Raw genomic sequence first — 19,160 nt, 5'->3', positions numbered from 1 at the left:
AAACGGGTTAAATAATTAGACCAACACTAATATATGCTGCTCTGGTATAGTTTAGCACGTCCAAAACAACTCTCAAAGTACTAAAAATTATCGAAAATACATATACTATCAAATATATAGCATATATAGATGAATATGGAAAACAACTACTTGTTAGTTTCAATAAGAATTAACTTAAACACAATAATCTAACAGTAAATATAATTGAAATCAGAAGAAATAATGCAGCATTCCCAATTAACCATAAATTTCCTTATCAAATCTTCTGAAGGTTTTTTGAAAGGAACTCATAAACATGTAAAAATTAAATGAACAATTAAATTTAATGCCCATAATGGATCTCGAGGAACCGAAACTTCAGGAATTCTTACAAATGTATATCTCATAAATAGATAAATATTATATTTCATAAAATATATAACAAGTTATTGTCTTATAAGAAGGAACAGCTCCTAAATTAAACTTGAATATAAGATAAATACGAACTAATTATTATTACGAAATATTACAAGTACATAGTAAATATACATATATATTTTTATACTTCATTTATCCTTTTCGTATATTGTATATTTGTTCTATTGTTGTTATTATCAAGTCTATATTTTTACAAAATAAAAATGTTTTCTCCAGGATCCACCAGCCCGAATTTGACAGCCGGCCGCAGATAAAAATTTATTATATAATACAAAAGTACAATACGTATTACATAAGTACAAAAATATCTTCTTTAACAATAGTTATTCGTCATGCTTGATGGGGGAATGTGCTGATATAATAATAAGAATAATGATGCAAATGCTTAAATTCACCGTAATAAATCCCGTCATGAGAAAACAAGATGTAAGTGCTTATTGATTGTACTTGTTTTATGATTGTCTTATAGCTACATCTATTTAACAATCAAGTTACGCTGGTCACTACTAGTTTCGCTAGTAGCGAAACGTAGAACTAATATATAGTGCGTAAATCAGAGTCAGAGTCAGTCGTGATGCGACAGTCGGATGAAGCAGTTTTGTATTAGCCCTTATACTTTTCATTATATTTTATATATTAATTCTTTCTTAATAAAAGTCTAACAAATTTTTTAAATTGCGATGTCAAAACAAGAAGTTACACTCGTGTTTAGAAGATCTAATAATTTTATGGCAATACAGTTCGGTATATAATATATATAAATGACATAAACGCGGTTAGAACAATGTAATTACTACTTGAGTTGTTAGAATATTGGAAAGTGAATTGTGTGGTATATTGATAGTCCGTTAATCATAAAAAGAGCGTCGATATTTGAAAAATACTGGTTAAACATTTATGAATATGAGGAGTAAAGAAGATGATGAAGCAACATTCAAGGAACTTTGACACACCAAGGAGAGAGGAAAATAAACAAATTAGATCTACGTACGAATAGCAATAGACATAATTAATATTAAACTACAAAGACAATCGATATGAAATCAACGTAAGATGTGTAGAGACAAAAACTGAAAGAGAGTACACAAGTATGGCCGGAATTGAAAGAAGGTGAGCAAAAAGTAATAAGTACATACAATATGTATCTCGCATATTATTAAAAATTTATCAGTAATAGAAATTAGATAAACTCTTGTATTGGTGAAAGTAGATGGTCTCTTCATTGGAACAACGTCTCTATTGGTAAGATAAATCGATATATTCGCGATGTATAATTTTATACCAAGTCTCCGAGCTGTATTCTTCTGTGGTTATATCTTCCCAGGGTATATTGTCTATAAATATACTTTTATAACTACTGATTGCTTAAATTGTCTTAATCACATCTTGTGATATAATAGGAACTTAGAACCTTTCTTATTTCTTCATTATTTCATCTACCACACAACGTTCAATATAGTGCCTATTATAATAGATTGTTGTGCTTCCAGTGTATTCATTTCTAATATTCCATATATCCATATGATGTTGATTCTTGTTTTATAGATTCGTAATTTGTTTTCTGTGCTAAGTTTCGTTTTTAGACCGATTAGCCATATCATTCGTGTTCAATTAATTATATTTGACATATTTTAATACTGTTTCCACATTAATTTTGTATCCAGATGAAAATTATTAAATGCAAATTATTTAACCTTTTCTGTTTGCAAATTTTTTGTATTGTTTAATTTGAATTTTTGCATTTGATGTTTCCTCGAAAAGAATGTGATATGTTTGTACTTGATTGTTTTTATCTTGATTTTCTTTTATTTTTGCATATCCATTTTTCAGTAGAATGGGTTTGTTTCTATAATATATTAGTTGCTTAAAAGAAATATATCTTAATATTACGTAGCTTCTGAATATGGAGAGTAAAAGAATATTCCGCGGATACATTGAGCAGAAAGAAATGTAAACAAATTAAATCTATAAAAAAGTAACTGAGCTCAATAACATTAAAGGACAACGATGTTCAATAGAAACGCAGTGTTAGTAAAAAAAGTAATGACAAAGATAAAGATACGACCAATAACAACGGAGAGAATAATACTGTGAGTAAAAAAATATGTATGGAGTCAAGCTAAGGTGAGCAAACGACAATAAGCATGATTGACACAAATATTTCTTTTTAATCGCAGGAAAACGCAGTTGAGGCACAAAATTTTTAAGAAATAAAAAAATATTGTGCGAATTCAATTGGATTAAAGTAGATCTCGATCTGAAGCGATTAATTGAAAATTAGGACGAATATACGATTTCTGTATGAGAGGCCTGATCCTCAGCACTGAATCCTTATGATACAGCACTGAATCCTTATGAATTTGTCGAATATGGAAAAGTGACAATACAGTGATGCTATAATATCCTCCTGAGTCCAAGATTATTTGCGTAAAGGCACACAAGAAAAATAAGATATGTATAAGAGTATTATTATAAGTTACATGCTCGCAAGAAAGCAGGCAAGGAAACGAATGAATAGATTGTAAATAGTGACAAAAAACATACAATTCCAAAACTATTTTTAACCTCTAACAAGTTACTATGCGAGTACAATGATTTCATAATAAAAAGCGTAACATCCATAAAATAGGACTGATATATCAAGAACGTGTTTAAAATATAAAGGTCATATAGTTAGTAAGTCCACAAAACCGAAGAGTAATGTACGTTTTTAATATAATCAAATATGTCATTATGTGAATGTTTGTATAGAGGGAATAGACGTATCTAGAAGAAAATTTCGAAAAGTTAATAAGATTCGAATACGGCAAATAAGATATTAATAAGAAAATCTGAGTACAAACCAAATAATAACAATCAATCTCTAGATATTTACTAACAACTGATGATAAAAGCATGATGATCATACCTTTATTAAATATTAACAGCGAAGATTTCATGATCCACGAAGAGACAGTCATTAATCGGGGATGACCAATAATACTTAATCAGAAATGAAAAGTTAACAAAGAACTCATTACATTGAGAGATAGATTCGATATCCACATTACATTATGAAGTATTTTACATCAGGAATGATAACAAGAGCAGGAAAAAATACGACAACTGATGGAAGCTGACATAACCGAACAGAATGATTCTCCATTTTTCAATCCTATGATGGTCAATAAAAAGATGGGCGACATATAAGTGTCCATAAACTACTAGACGGTAACTCGTAAAATTGTTAAACAACTCTTGGGAAGAAGTAGAAAATCAATTGGACAGACTGCGAGATATCAAGTATTATACTATACTTTATTTAAATATCTAATGATTATCATGTGTCGACATCAGAAGCTATATTGGTAACTATTAGAAACCGATGGTTAAAAAATCCTAGTATATTACTGTTTTAAGCATATTCGGCAGATTTTATCAGATCATTAGAATGTCATATGCTTTGTAATGAGACCACCGTGTTTAATCGACTAAAAAGTAACACCTATACGGTGTCTCCTTTGAGACATCTCTATTACTACGTCTCTATACTGATTCTTCAATTTGAACAGGGAACCTTAGCGGAATGTTCCAGTTCAGTTTTTATTTTAAGGTTTCTATGAATTATCTGCGTTTTCGTTACACAGGGTTGGTGATCTTTTATGAAGGATAGATTTGTTACAGTATGTGATTATTATAAATAAGCGGTCAGAGCTAAGTTCTAAGCACGAATTAGTTTTATAGTGTGATCGATTTAAATCTTTTAAAAATCTTGTAGAAATCTTCCTAATTAAGAGTTTTATTACAAACTAATGACCATTAGATAGGTTCACCTAACGGAAGGATGATCAGATTAATTTTGTATAAATATTCATTCCGTATATTAACTCGTGAAGGTATTATATCCGATTCCCAGTTCGAACGCTTTAAGTTATGATGGTTTGCTGCAATGAATTTCGTATCTATTGACAGAAAGAGATTGCTCCACTGATCTCTTGTGATTCTTAGCTTTAAAATGAATTATTATGTGTTTTCGCAGTAATTGTAATAGTTTTAAAGTAATCACATGATTACTATGATTTATTGTCCACATGGTATTTAATTTCATTCTTGTGTAAGTCATCATTTGCTTTATTTGTCGGATGTTTCGGAAACTAACACAATATTGATTTTATGCTTATATATCAATGCTTTTGTATCTTGAATCCTGTATTGTAAATTATTGGTATTCCAAATTGCTAATTTTAGTTTTGCATTTATTATTTATTCATTAGTAGCGTATTTGTTAGAAGTTGAGAAATTATGAGTATTTGTTGCATTTATTGCTTTATAATGGAATTTTATTTCATTATCATTATAGTTATGATTTCAATATTTTTAATTATTTGTTTTAATAATTCTCTGATGTACAATATCTTCTTTGTGATCTTCTAAAATTGTTTGTACTTGTTTAGTACAAACGTTTCCTTTTGTGATCTTCTGAAATTGTTTGTACTTGTTTAGTACAAACGCTTCGTTGATTTGTTGTTGAAACGATTGTGGATATGTTATTTCTGTTGACACTTGCAATTTAATACATAAAAAGCACCGTTTTTTAATACTTTTTTCTCAGCCTTGGAAATTATTTCAACAGTTTTCCAGTTTGATAAATTATATATCTCTTAGTCTATAAAAAGTTTTACTCTCTTCCATAAATAATCAGTTTAACATCGTTCTGTCAAATATCTCTATTTGTTCGAACGTTGCTATTGTTCGAGAAAAACTCACTTCCTTGTCATTAGAGTTCACAGCATAAATATTACACAAATATTTCCTCTTTTGAATTATCTATTCCCTTTCATGTACGTCCTAATCTAATTCGAATTTATTTATGACACCGTAATTCATGTAAGAATTTTTTATTTTTATCAATACTGCTTCGTTATTCTTTTGCGATTATTTTTAATTTTGATTTTGTAATACAATTATCTTCTTGAATTTTTAGTTCTAGTATTATACTCTTAGTATTATACTTGAACAAATATACTGTGATAACTTTCATTCGCGCTATATTTGTTAACACGCCTCCATATCACGATCTTTACGGGATCCTCTAAGAGAATCCGCGTTCTTTTATTAATTTTCGGAGTTTCTGTGAGCGGTTTTTTACAGCAGCCTTAAACAGTATCTTGTGTCGCCAACCTTATTCATCGCGACCAGTGAGACTTTAACTCTGACGACAAAGAAGTTCATCGGTAATTCAAATGGCAGAGCATTAATTCGAAATTCTGTGTAAGAATGAAGATTTAATATTCTTTTCTTTCCCTTTTTATATTTCTGTGATATTTCTCTGTCAATATATTCAGATTTAAAGTTTGTACGAGTTTAATAAAATATGTGCTTGTACATTTCGATATCATCTTGAAATCGGCAGGTATTATAATTTCCTTACCATGTATCACAATTTACTGGATTGGTACTTCTTGCGATTGTAATTAGTAAATGACTGTAGGTAAATAGAGATAGAATGTAAGCGTAGGAAAATATAAAATTTTTACACAATATGTGAGAGTAAAGAAATTATAGGATTGAAAAGTGATGTTTAAACTTTGATAGACAATTATAAAATCTTCTAAGAGAATCCAATTTCGTAACTCGATGTTTTGGGAAAATTAAAAGCGAAAAGATGTTGGAAAAATCTTGACTAATTTTAAACTTATGACAAATCGAGGTTGTGTAGCGTATGTTCGTTAAGTGTATTAGATCTGTCCAAAAACATTTCTACTTAAGTGATACATAGGTAAGCTATGATAGAAAAGAAGTAGTCGGTGACTTTTATATATAATGGAGGGTACATTTCTGAATGCAGTTAACAAATTCCTGTCTTAGATGACAACGATAGGTAGGTGATATATAGCGATGATATGGCCTTTAATGTAGTCTCTTTTGGAAGTCACTACCACATTCCAACTCTGCTTTCCACGAATTTGCTTGTTTGCGAGAAATCCTATAGAGGATCTGTGACACTTTCTCAGCTGCACATTTAATTAACAAAATATTTTTAGACTTTTGGAATTTAAATAACAATAATAATAATATTAATATTTAATGATACTAATATAATATCATAAAAAAATAATAATAATGGTGGTACAGCGCTTACGATATATAATATACCTATATATGACCCTTAATTTGAAGAAGAAAGCAGTTGATTCTAACTGAACTTGTGTTTTTACATTTTTAATTTCCTCATATCTGTGTAACAATTAAGTTGCGCGGGTTTCCATGAAGACCCGAGACTAATGACACACATAAGTAATATACACTGTATCCGCTGGAATTGAAATCAGTCGTGATTAGGCAATCAAAGCCTACGAAATTTAGTTCCATCAATCAAAGATATCTTATTTTTCTATATACCAATTTTTTTTCTAATGAAAATCTATGAAATTATCAAAAGTGAAATATGAAACAAGAAGCTGCACTCGTGGTTGGAAAGTTCGGAAATTTTACGTACTTCGCTACATAATATATATATATATATATTGTTAGATCAAGATTGGAACTCATGTAGTTAAAATACCGCATACTTTCGTGTGTATTAATAGTCCTATAGTAGTAATAAGAACCTCGACATAAAAAAGTGTGGATTAAACAATAGTAATACGATTAATAAAGGAATATGAACATTCCATTTACTAGAATGTACCGAGGAGTAAGAAAAGTAAGCAATACAAATCTAAGAACGAACAACAAACGTCAATAATATTACAAGATAACGATCGACAATACGAAGGTTGAATTGATGAGAAAGGAGCAACAAAGAAACAGACATAATCAACAACAAAAGAGACACAATATTGAAAGAAAATAAGTATGTAAGTGATCGAGCAAAGGTAAGCACACTGTAATAAGTATGACTCACCCAACCATTTTTTTATTCTCAGGAAAGGCAGTAAAATCATGACCTTTTAGAGAAATAAATATTATCATATTAACTTAGTGTTAATAAAAAAATCTGAGGAGAAACGAACTTACTACAAATAATCCCAAATAGTTAGTAACAATGAACGATTAAGGCATGTGGATTGTACTTAATAGACTATTATTGGCGGATATCTTGTAATCAACGAAGAGATTCATTACGCAAAGAGATATGATAATTTTTAACAGGAATAATGCAAAGAAGTAAGTGTACACAAATGATATAATATTTAAAGGTTTTAAAACTGAACTTTCTCGGAAACAAACGGATAAAATCGTAAGTATTTTTGACAAATATAGAGATCTAATTGCCAAATGTCTTTAATACACAGGTTATACCGATAGAACAGAGATGAATGTAACACTGATGTATTTGACATCCTTACACAATCAATCATATAAAGTATTACATCAAAAACTGCAACAATAGCAGCAAATAATGCAGCAACTTATGAAAGTCTACATCATCAAAAACAGTAATTAACTGTCTTTCTCGCATATTCGTGATAATACCGCAAATTCTTGGTAGCACTGAATTTAATTTCATAGAAATTTGGAACTATATTTATTCAAAATTCTGATTGTGATTTTTGTGTGACTTTTATGTGACATTTGTCGTCTAATCGATAAATCGCCGGAATTCACGAAATCGTATACTCCTCTTCGTAAACAAATTTTGAACTCATACTGTCGTATTCGTAAAGCTAAGCAGGCTGTCCGTATCCTTCTTTATTTTGACCGTCTACAAAATTTTCTTTTCTCTCCTCGGACTGTACTTCATGTTACTCGTATATTTACGACCTTTCCTCCTGTCATTCGTTTGAAACCGTGTGATCTATTTCAAAAGTAAAATTTCCCCATGATTTTTAATGGACAATCCGATAGATTCTAAAGTGCCGATAAAAAAAACTTTCTTCTTGATTAACCAATAATATTTGGATTTTAACTGGAGAATTACAAACACGTACTAAGACTGTTATATTAATAATTGAACAATTATTATCAATTATTATCATTAATAATTTTCATTTATACTAAATGTATACATTCTGAAACATGTACGTTTGATAGCACTAAATTTAATTAGATTAATTTGTACATTCATGCAAATTAAAAATTCCGATTGTGAGTTTTTATGTGACTTTTATCCGACGTTTGTTGTCTATTCAAGAAATCATGAGAATTCACGGAATCAAATAAACCTCTTCGTGACCAAATTTCGAATTCGAGCTGCCTGATTTGTAGGGAATCTCGTTATCCATGGTGTATTTCATATCCTATCATTTCTGTCAACGATTTATTCTAATTATCGTAGTAAATTTACTCGTTCTACGTCATACATTATATGACCAAAATCCATATATTTGCCAATAAATCCATACATATTGAGTTTTAAAAAATTGCGTTTCTATATTTCATATGCGGATCATTTATTAGATTTACGAAATGATGAGCTTATTCAAACGTACCAATAAATGTTGTAGTGTAATAGTTTGAAGTCAACAGTTTTAAATCTTTTTTAATTTTCATTATTTTATCCAAGCTAATCTCAAAGCTTACCAGGATTTCCAATTGATTCCGATACGCCGCTACTTGTCTTATATCTCCTTTCTTCTCCTTTTCATATCTAGTCGACCATTTTCCAGTCATGATTCGGAAGGAGGATAAATCCTGATAAAGTCGGCTTGTTATCATAAAAAATAGAAAAAACCAACTACTACTTACAACTATAACGTAAGGCACATTACGTAGCATAAGGGGTATAATCTGAAGCCATACTCTCAATGCTGCTACATTTTGAAACCTTATTTCTCACAGACAACGATATAAAAAACATCTTAGTATATTTTCCAAAATCAAAATGAGGAAACAATATTATTAATTGTTAATTATGTAAGGAAAGAATTTGCACTGATTTATTTTTACAATTTTTAAATCACTTATATGTATATATAACAATATTGTACATTTATTTTATTGAATCAAATTGCATATTATGGAAATGTCGATTTTTAAAAACACAAAAAAAACCTCTTCATGGAAGGAAATCACATGAGGTTTCAAAGCAGGCCTCGAGAGGATACCCACAAGGATCGGTCCTCGGCCCTTCCTGCTGGAATTTCATGTTCGACCAGCTCCTTAGGATCCTGGAAAAATCCTCGGAAGTCAACGCAATCGCGTACACGGACGACCTACTCGTCATCGTAGATGGAGACTCCAGAAGACTCGAAGAGAAAGGAAATCGCATGGTTAACATCATCACCGTATGGTGCACGTCGGCGAAATTGACAATCTCCAAGGGTAAGACAGAAGCGATCGTCCTTAAGAGCAATTGGATAAAAAGGAAATCCATCGGCAGAAGGGGAGGACAACGTCCGGATAGAAAGCGAAAAACGGCGAAAAAGACCGACTAACGAGTAGGCCTCCCACCATAAAGATAGGGAATAATAATATTAAATTTAGGAATTCAGTTAGATACCTCGGAGTATATTTCGATAAAGGGCTGGGGGTTACGACACACTGCTGTTACCTCAACGACAAGGTCGGTCCATTGTTCGCAAAACTAGGTAGGTTAGCAGCTAGGGAATGGGGACTCCGCCACTGCGCCCTCCGAGCGATTTATCGAAGCGTGTTCACCACTACAATCACATACGTGGCAGCAGGATGATCTGATCTCTGTGTGGAAGGGGATCTGAAAAAGTTAAGCGCGACCCAGCGATCGGCCCTCATCTGCGTATCGCACAACTGCTACAGAATCACTCTCTGTCGTAAAAACGGAACCCCCGATAAATCTCCAGTTACTGAAACGAAGGAGACTATACGACATTAGGAAAAATAGGTGCACCGAGACAGCTACGTGAAAACTGAAAGGCACAAAGATTAAGCGCGCGATAGCAAGACAGGTCGATGAGGAAATCTCAAGGGTTTGGCAGTCTAAGTGGGAGAACTCCTCCAAAGGAAGGACAACATACGCGTTTTTCCTGGACATCAAGAACAAGATGGGTGCCCGTTTCGTCTCTCCTAATCATTTCACAAGTCAGTTTCTTATAGGACACGGAGCCTTTAAGGCCAAGCTGACGTCGCTGAACATCACTCCAGAAGAAGCATGCAAGTGTGACGAAGAGGACACGGTTTCGCATCACATCGTCGACTGTCCGATTTTCGAACCCCAGAGGGTGATTCTGGAAGAAATTCTCTGTGAAAAGAGTTAGCCGGAAGCAGCGAGACATCTTGTCTCCACGGCTGAGGCCTTCTCCTTCTTCGCGGAGTTTTGCAAAGAAACCCTCCTCATTAAGGGTTATTAGTTCATGAATCCTGTTCAGCTGGGATTGTCAGAGTCCTGGTGATGGGGGGAGGAGCCCGTAATCTTCTCGGGTTAACCCACTCCCGAACAGGCTAGGGTTGGAGATGCTCGTACGCATCATCCTTTTTTTTTCCACCACCAAACTCTCTCCCCTAAACCTGGTATCCTACCAGTCCCATCCCATCCTACAGAATGAGTGCCAAGGATCGTGGTACTGTGAGTGGCCCTCCTCGTGGTTCCCCGTAGGCACGGCTGTCATCAACGTGATGATCCTTTGCTGCGAGGATGTGGGTCGTGGCTAAACTGCTCATTCTGCTCGCCGGCAGGAGTTTTGGGTTTTTCCGAATCCGATCTCTTTGTTGTGGTGGCTGCTGTCTGTAGATAGTTCCGTAGCGTATGCCCTAATGGGCGAGGTAGCATAGGTGCAGGCATCCTTCGGGTGTCCACCTTTACAATATACAATGTATACCAAGTTGTTTTGATCTTCGCTTTCAGTACTATCGCATACATTTGTAGCATTTCCTGTCGTAGCCATACTATTTGGCTGAAAGGTTTGATATAAGTGGTTAGCAAATGTCTTGGCTTGTTCCATGTATGTCTTTGCTCAAGATTCGTCTGGTTTTCGTAATGCTGGAGTCTGCATTATTGGTCTTTTTAATTTTTTTGTTGCCTTCCAGAGTAAATTATTTGTATCTTTATTTGGCGTAAGGTTTAAAAGATATTTGCTAAACCCGGAATTACAGTATTCTTTTATCATTATTATAACCTCCCTTGTGAGTGCATTTAACTACCTTTTATTTTCTTCCGTTTTATGCCTTTCCCATTTGTATTTAGCTATTCTTTTTTGTTTAATTTTTTGCGAAACATAAGCTGGGTATGAACAGCTTATTTTATTTTCTTGTATATCAGGAGTAAATAACCATGTTGATTCTTGAATTATTCTTGTTATGTAGTACACAGCATTCTCGATGTGTTCCGGTGTTTTTAGAGGGGTTTTGCAATTTAGTTTTTCATCAATAATTAATCTAAATTTATCCCAGGCCGTATTTCTATTGTATAATTTGGGTGTAGTTTCTATGTGGATTGGTTTTTGTAGAAATTCTATCAGTATAGATGCGTGATCAGATTTAATATTTTTTTTAATGATAATCGCAGAACCTCCATGTGCTTTTCCCGATGGGTGCTTGGTATCATATATACTGTAGTATGGTATATTTACATAATTTTTAACTGTAAGGTGAGTTTCTGAAATCGCCATAATATCAATGTTATGTGTGTAGTTGAAAATTTTGAGTTCTTGAAATCTTTGTTGTAATCCATTGCTGTTCCAAACAACTATTCTGATTGATCCATCCACTATTTGTAAGTATTCAAGAATTTTGTTAAGAAGTCTAACATGATGGTTATTTGATGTGTTTGTTGCTGTAACAGTGATGTTTCTGTTGAAATCATGTCTGTTATAAATTCTGTATTTTTAGCAGATTGAATTAAAAGTTGTTTAAGTTCTGTATATTTGATTCCAGGAGAATTTTTTGAGCAAGTAGGAGGTGCTATGTTTTGTTGTTGCGAGGTCTATTTGGCTATTACTTGTGCATAGGTTCTATTATTCTTGTAAAAGTGTTTAGTATAGTTTTGCGAAGTGTCTATTTTTGAATTGTATTCTGTGGTATAAAAAATATGGTTATTGTTAGTTTCAGATAGTACTCTTCGTCTTAATGGAGGAAATGTTTTGTGTGTAATTGTTTAACTACCAAACAGCCTTTATAACTTGCTGGATGATTACCTTGGCAATTAAAGCACCTTGCGTTTACTAGTTTATCCTGTTGTGGGCAAAATATAGTTAAGTGATTGTCTTGTCATTTAACACAAGCAGGTAACCTATTGCAATAATTCTTCATATGACCGTATATTTGGCAGCGATGGCATTGAGGTATGTCACGTTTCGGTCTTGGCGGTTCAAATATAATTAATATGTTGAATAGTTTTTCTATGCTGCATATTTCCTTGTTATTATTATTTGGTTCAAGTTCAATAGCAAATAGAGAGTATTTAATATCATATTTAACTATATTATTAATCGTCCTAATAACGTGTTTGTGGTGCTTGAATTCGTCAATGATTTTCTGTAAATTTTTTTTTGGATGAATTCCGCATAGAATTACCTTATAACTTCTTTCAGCTTTAAGTTGATAGGTGCGAAAATTTGCGTTTTTGCTTTTTAACGCGTTTATTATTTTCCTATAGTGATCCGAGGATGATAACTGGATTTTTATCTGATTATTTTTAAGTTGCTTTAAAGTAAAATTGTTGTTATCTGCTTGTTGCTGAAGTAAATCTAATAACGCTTCAATGACTTGAACCTGAATGTAAATAAGAGGAGGTTTATTTCCCTCATTTGTTTTAGTGTTACCTGTTGGTGTAGCATCGGTTCCAGAGAGGATACTATATGCGTTGTGTGTAGATATATCTTATGGCTACATTATGGATTGATGAAACGTGCGTAAATTTGTCATATCTACATTTGTATTAGATTTCCTCTTTTTGTTAGTAGATAGGGACTCAGTTCGATAGATTGAAGTGTTAGTGGACGTGTCGATATTCTCTACTTCGTTATTTGATGTGTTATCCGTATGGAGCAGGTGTCTCCCAATTTGGAAATTTTTAGCTTTATTGGTGGCATATATACGATATACTTTTACTGTCCGTACTTATCACCGTGACAAGATAATACAAGAGGTCGTTAATGTACATTATAAAACTGTAAACAATTCACGAGCGATAGGAAATACGTCTATACCGTATCAAGTTAGCAAGCAGACTGTCCACTTAAGTAACTCTACTTTTTGTAATGTTGCCATTGGTATGAAAAAACTCACTTCCTTTTCGTTAGAATTTATCTCATAAATATATATAATCCTATTTTCGTTTTTAACTATCCAATATAGCATATGCGTTTTAACCTGATTTGAACTTATTTATAATACCGTACTTCGATGTTCTCAACATTTTTTTATTTTACCGGTATGAATTTGTTATGAAAGTTGGTATTATTAAATCTTGCTTTTGTAACTCAATTATTAAATTATTACTTACTAAGTATTTCCTGTGGAGCACGACCTACAGGTTATGTTTACAAAAACATTTTTACACTTTTTTTATTCGAAAAATGTATCAAACGTTCATATTACTCTTCAAATCATATGTGACGTTCTGTCGTCCAATCGAAAAATTATCGAAATTTACGAAATCAAATATGCTTTTCTATGATCGAGTTTTTAACTCGAGCAGCCGCATCCGTAGGAAAGCATGTTATCCATCGTGTTATCCGTTTGCTTGATTATTGTGACCTACTTCACAATTTCCTCCTCTCACTTTCGCTCCGTACTTTACGTTGCTCTTACATCAACCATCTCTCCCGTCTCATTCATTCATTTAAAACTCTGTAATTTGTTTCATAAGCAATATTTCCCCAAGTTAAGTATCCTGGACATTCCGTCGGATCATAAAGAACCAATAAAAAAAATTTCATCTATATTGGACAATAATGTACTGAGTCTTATTCGGAAATTACAAACACATGAATTAAATCTTTTATGTAATTGTAATAATTAAATAATGATTTTAATTGATAATTGTCAACGAGTTATCTATATATGACAACATTGACGATTCCCATTTTAGAAATGTTGTACCTGTAATGAATTATTATCTTATCAAAAATGATATATAAAATATTTGTTTATTGTTTTTAATAATAACCGTTTCCCAAAATAATATTATTACTTTTATTTCGATATCTATTAAATTTATATTTCCTAAAACATTCACTGATTTTACACGTTAATATTATTCAATTTAATTAGATTGATAGATTGATTAGATTTTTACACCTGTCCATTAAAAATTTTTATTGTGAATTTTTCAAATCGTTTGATTGTATTTAAATTATAAATGTACAATTTTTGCTTTTTTCGTAAAACAAATAATAATTACGTGATGGTTATATTACATACTATCTGAGAAATTATTAATGAATGTTATATTGTTACGTCTGACGCCTCTCTTACACTTAACGAAAAGACGCACATAATTTTTTTCCCCTCGTGCTCACCGTATAAGGAGTCATTTTCACAATACTTATGTATTCAATTCAAGATATTGTTATTCATAAGACACAAAATTAAAAGCTAACGCTATTATACGTTCACTTCCTGAGGATTATTTCATCGGTTATTTCAACGTTCACTTCCTGAGGGTTATTTCATCGGTTATTTCAACGTTCACTTCTTGAGGGTTATTTCATCGGTTATTTCAATGTTCACTCCCTGAGGGTTATTTCATTAGTTATTCTCTGAGAGTCATTCTCGACGATTATTTTGGTTATTTCGACATTTACTTCCTGAGGGTTATTTCCTCCCGTGTGTTATATAGGGTAGTTAACTTTGTCCGCGATTATACTTTATAATTTTGTTATACTTTAATAAATTCAGTTTTGTTCGAAGTCACTGTGTATATTTACTTGAATAACTCCGGTTGCGCGTATCGAAATCATTCGAGATCCTTCTAATCATCTTAATTCAAACCTGTAAGGTTTCTTATCTCTACAATTCGGGAATCGATTAATTAAGCAAACTCTCTACCGCGTAGTCGACAAATTTTCTTACGTGGTATCCTTCCACTCCTTACTATTTAAACTTAACACCTCAATATTATACTTTCGTTAGAGATGCGTACGATTCGCACAAGCGAAAGATAACTTCCTGTTAAAACCTCTCACTAGTACAGCGCACGAGTGAGTCCTGAGTTATCAGCCTTTCTGCTAAAATCTTCACGAATGTCGAGAACACGTCGTGCCGGTAGGAAGTATCACTTGCGCGTGTCGTTACACGGTACCCACATGTACTTCACCGACGTCATCGGGATCCATCAGAACAAAGAAGCCAACAAGGAGAACGAGGTACCTTACCACCTCATCTCGATCACGTTCGACAGGAAGGCTATTCCAGTATCTCATTTAGCACCCCATGAACCGCGAACACCCAGGTATTTGAAAATCAAAGCACAATTCACGAGGATCACTGAACAAGGTAAGTACATCCATTAACAGATCTCTGAAGTGCCATGTCTCGAATCATTTTGTGTGTGCTTGTACCAATACTGAGCCAAAAACTGCACATAGCAGGTAAGAGCCAAAAAGGTATTAATCTCGCGACAAGAGTTCCTTAGAAAAATTGTAATATATTTTTTTAAGGCCCGTACTGAGCGGGACGTAACATCATTTCTGGTGACAGCGGTGGGATACATAAATAGCATACACATAAAATGCCCAACGACAAAGCAAGTCGAAGAGAATGGACGCATCTAACGATAGAATGGAGATGCGAAGCAAAATTAGGCGGCCGACCGAAGCCGAATACGAAGAGATATTACGACATATTCGCAATAAAGAAGACCAGCTCGCGGAACGCGAAGAAGCACTCATTAGAGCATCAGAAAACGTACCAAAACCTGAAATGGACGCATTAATGACAATCTTACAAGAGATTCACTTCATGCGGAAACAGACGAAGGAATCTCGCGAATTAACCTATAATTACTCTGTACGCGAAGCTATGATTATTGTGCCGCGATTCGACGGAAAGAATATGCCTGTAAACACTTTCATATGTGTTTGTAGGAGAACACGAGAAATGATGTCCTCGACTTCTAAAATCACAGCTACCAAACTTATGATCAATAAGTTACAAGGCATAACATACACAACTATCGACGACCATGATATAGAAACAGTAGACTGTCTGTATAATAAATTACAAAGGATACAGAACATATTGTAAAAACACAGAACATATTGTGTATTGCCTGTATTGTAAAAACTTCGGACAAGGAATAGAGAAATGCCGAAAATAGAAATGGCGCAAACAACAAGTAGGAAACAGCAACCTCCCTCTGTTGAAGAACGCGACCTCGGAAGCGACCGCACAGTTGCGTCCAGTAAGAACAGTGAAAGTGGACGAGTTTTCCACGTCCGCATAATCAAGTTAAAAAATGACCCGAGTATTCCTTCTGTCGCCATAGCTTCCAAGAACCTGAAAGCAGAAACAGAATTTTTAGTAAATACGGGATCTGAACCAAACATCTTAAAAATAGATATGGCCGATGACGATTTATTATACGATGACAAAATAAAATTGAGCGGAATTATTAAGAAAACAGTCGTTACGTACGGCTCTTCCACCATCGATATTTATAGCTTCCCCGTGGAATTTCACCTCGTTCCAAACTCCTTTCCTATCCCTCATGGCGGCATAATAGGCTCGGATTTCTTTAAAGATACAACAAAGATTAATTTCATAAAAGAACAAATATAATGATGTGGAATGACTATGCCCTTCGTTAAACCTAGAGAGATAGTCATTTTGCCTCGTACTAGTAACATCCTAATTAATATCAAGAATAATAAAAATAAAACGGGCTATGTAGCCGCAATCGATTTTGGAAAAGAAATATTTGCAGGAGGAGAGCTTTAGTTACAAATGACAACGGCAAAATTCTTATAAAGATTTTCAACACGAATGAGAAAGACGTTAAAATTACAATACCAATCGAACTCGAAGAATTCGAAACAGCCGACGTGAATCTCTTATCAATCCTAGGCATAAGAGCTCGTCTACGACGTCTCAGATTTCAACGATTCAATCAAGCGATTCTAAGGGAGAAACGCATAACATTACGCGCTCAACCGCTCCAATCTCATTTCCCTACTCCTAAACTCGAGACAAGTGAACTCGACATGCACTTCACATCTCCCCCAGGGCGAGATAAGGATGCCGAAAAACTTAAACAAATATGCCTCGCACATACGATCGAGACAAAGAGAATCTCAGCTATTACAAAGGTCGTCAAAACCTCTCGTCCTTCCTCTCCTAACTTCTACCACGGGACAAGTCCCAATAAATTCGAAGAACGTTACGCGAAAGTTTTGAAAAATATCTAGCTTCGCTCAATAAAGAAAAAAAGGAAACGGCACAAATCATGATAAAAGATTCATTAGAATTATTCCATTTACCTAGAGATAAACTCACGTTCACCAACACAATAACCCATAAAATCGAGACCACAGATTCTATTCCAGTCTCCATACGACAGTATCGTTTTCCTCCAATCCACAAAGAGGAAATAAATAAACAAATCAAGGAGTTACTGAAGAATGACGTCATCCAGCCTTCACCATTGCCCTATAACTCTCCTCTCTGGATCGTTCCGAAGAAAGCCAACGCGGACGGTAACAAGAGATGGAGGCTCGTTATCGACTATCGAATGCTGAACGAGAAAACAGTTAAGAACAACTATCCCCTGCCCAATATTACCGAAATATTGGATCAATTAGGGAGCATCAAATACTTCAGCACTTTCGATCTCGCTCCAGGCTTCCATCAGATCGCAATGAATAAAGAGGACGCACCGAAGACGGCCTTCTCGACACCATACGAGCATTATGAATTCACGCGGATGCTCTTTGGCTTAAAGAACGGCCCGTCGACCTTCCAACGCCTCATGAATTCGATCCTTACGGATTTACACAGAAACGAACTTTTTATATATCTCGATATTGGCATATATTCCAGCTCTCTCACCGAACACATTAAATACCGCAAGCTATGCGATCGTTTAAGACAAACAAGACTGAAATTACAACCGGAGAAATGCAACTCCTTACAAAAAGAGGTAGCTTACCTAGGGGCATATCATTATATGCCCCTATATTCACTCCGCCGGAGTGAAGCCGGATTCAGGAAAAATAAGAGCGGTACGAGATTTTCGTGTACCCAGAACGATATAAAGAAAAAATATAAAGCAGTTTTTAGGATTAGCAGGCTACTACAGACGGTTCATATCAAATTTCTCTGCCATCAGTAAACCATTACAAACAAATTTATTAAAAAAGAACGTAACTTTCGTATGGAAAGATAATCAGGAAAAAGCATTCAAGACATTGGTAAATTTACTATGTGAGGAGTCGGTAACTACGAAATCTTTCGTTGTTACAACCGACGCTTCAAATTATGCGATCGGAGAAATCTTAAGCCAAATGAAAAAGGTAAGAATTTGCCTATCGCGTATACTTCCAAATTACTTAATCACGCGGAACAGAATTATTCCACCATCGAAAAGGAATTACTCGCGATCATTTATGCCGTAAATTATTTCCGATCTTATCTTTATGGCACAAGCTTTTCTTTGATAACAGATCATAGGCCGTTAGTTTGCGTGGCAATCGGCGTGTAATACACGCCGATAGATTAAAACTCAATAAGATAGTTTAACTGCAAGCTCGATAAGTCGATATCATGGAAATTTGCAACACTTACTCACGGTTTCAGTAAGCGCAGCATGGTGCAACAGTTGCTCTCCTTTCCATGAGGACGATCCCCACCACTTCGATAGTCGATAAGAACTAGCATACAAGCAGCGCAAAGTGGACTGTCAGTAT

General features: G+C 34.0%; 2 long non-coding RNA genes across 4 annotated transcripts; one reads left to right on the top strand and one right to left on the bottom strand.

Annotated features, from left to right (window-relative positions):
- Positions 1-16,017: 16,017 nt before the first annotated feature.
- LOC146872348 (uncharacterized) lies at positions 16,018-16,461 on the top strand. The gene is made up of 2 exons (XR_014983402.1): positions 16,018-16,266; positions 16,344-16,461. It is a non-coding gene; the product is annotated as an uncharacterized LOC146872348 (long non-coding RNA).
- Positions 16,462-16,612: 151 nt separating this feature from the next.
- Positions 16,613-19,160, bottom strand: LOC146872347 (uncharacterized). 3 transcript variants are annotated; one of them, XR_014983399.1, is made up of 3 exons: positions 17,736-17,886; positions 16,894-16,991; positions 16,613-16,755 (listed from the first exon to the last, which is right to left on the bottom strand). It is a non-coding gene; the product is annotated as an uncharacterized LOC146872347 (long non-coding RNA). The 3 variants fall into 3 exon arrangements; XR_014983400.1 differs by lacking the exon at positions 17,736-17,886 and adding an exon at positions 17,269-17,384; XR_014983401.1 differs by lacking the exon at positions 17,736-17,886 and adding an exon at positions 19,039-19,160 and having other exon boundaries at positions 16,730-16,755.

This window comes from Vespa mandarinia, chromosome 20 (genome assembly GCF_050613455.1).
Source record: "Vespa mandarinia isolate Hongniang chromosome 20, ASM5061345v1, whole genome shotgun sequence".
Taxonomy (NCBI): domain Eukaryota; kingdom Metazoa; phylum Arthropoda; class Insecta; order Hymenoptera; family Vespidae; genus Vespa; species Vespa mandarinia.
The sequence above is the reverse complement of the archived record's forward strand: the minus strand, read 5'-3'. Positions and strand labels throughout refer to the sequence as shown.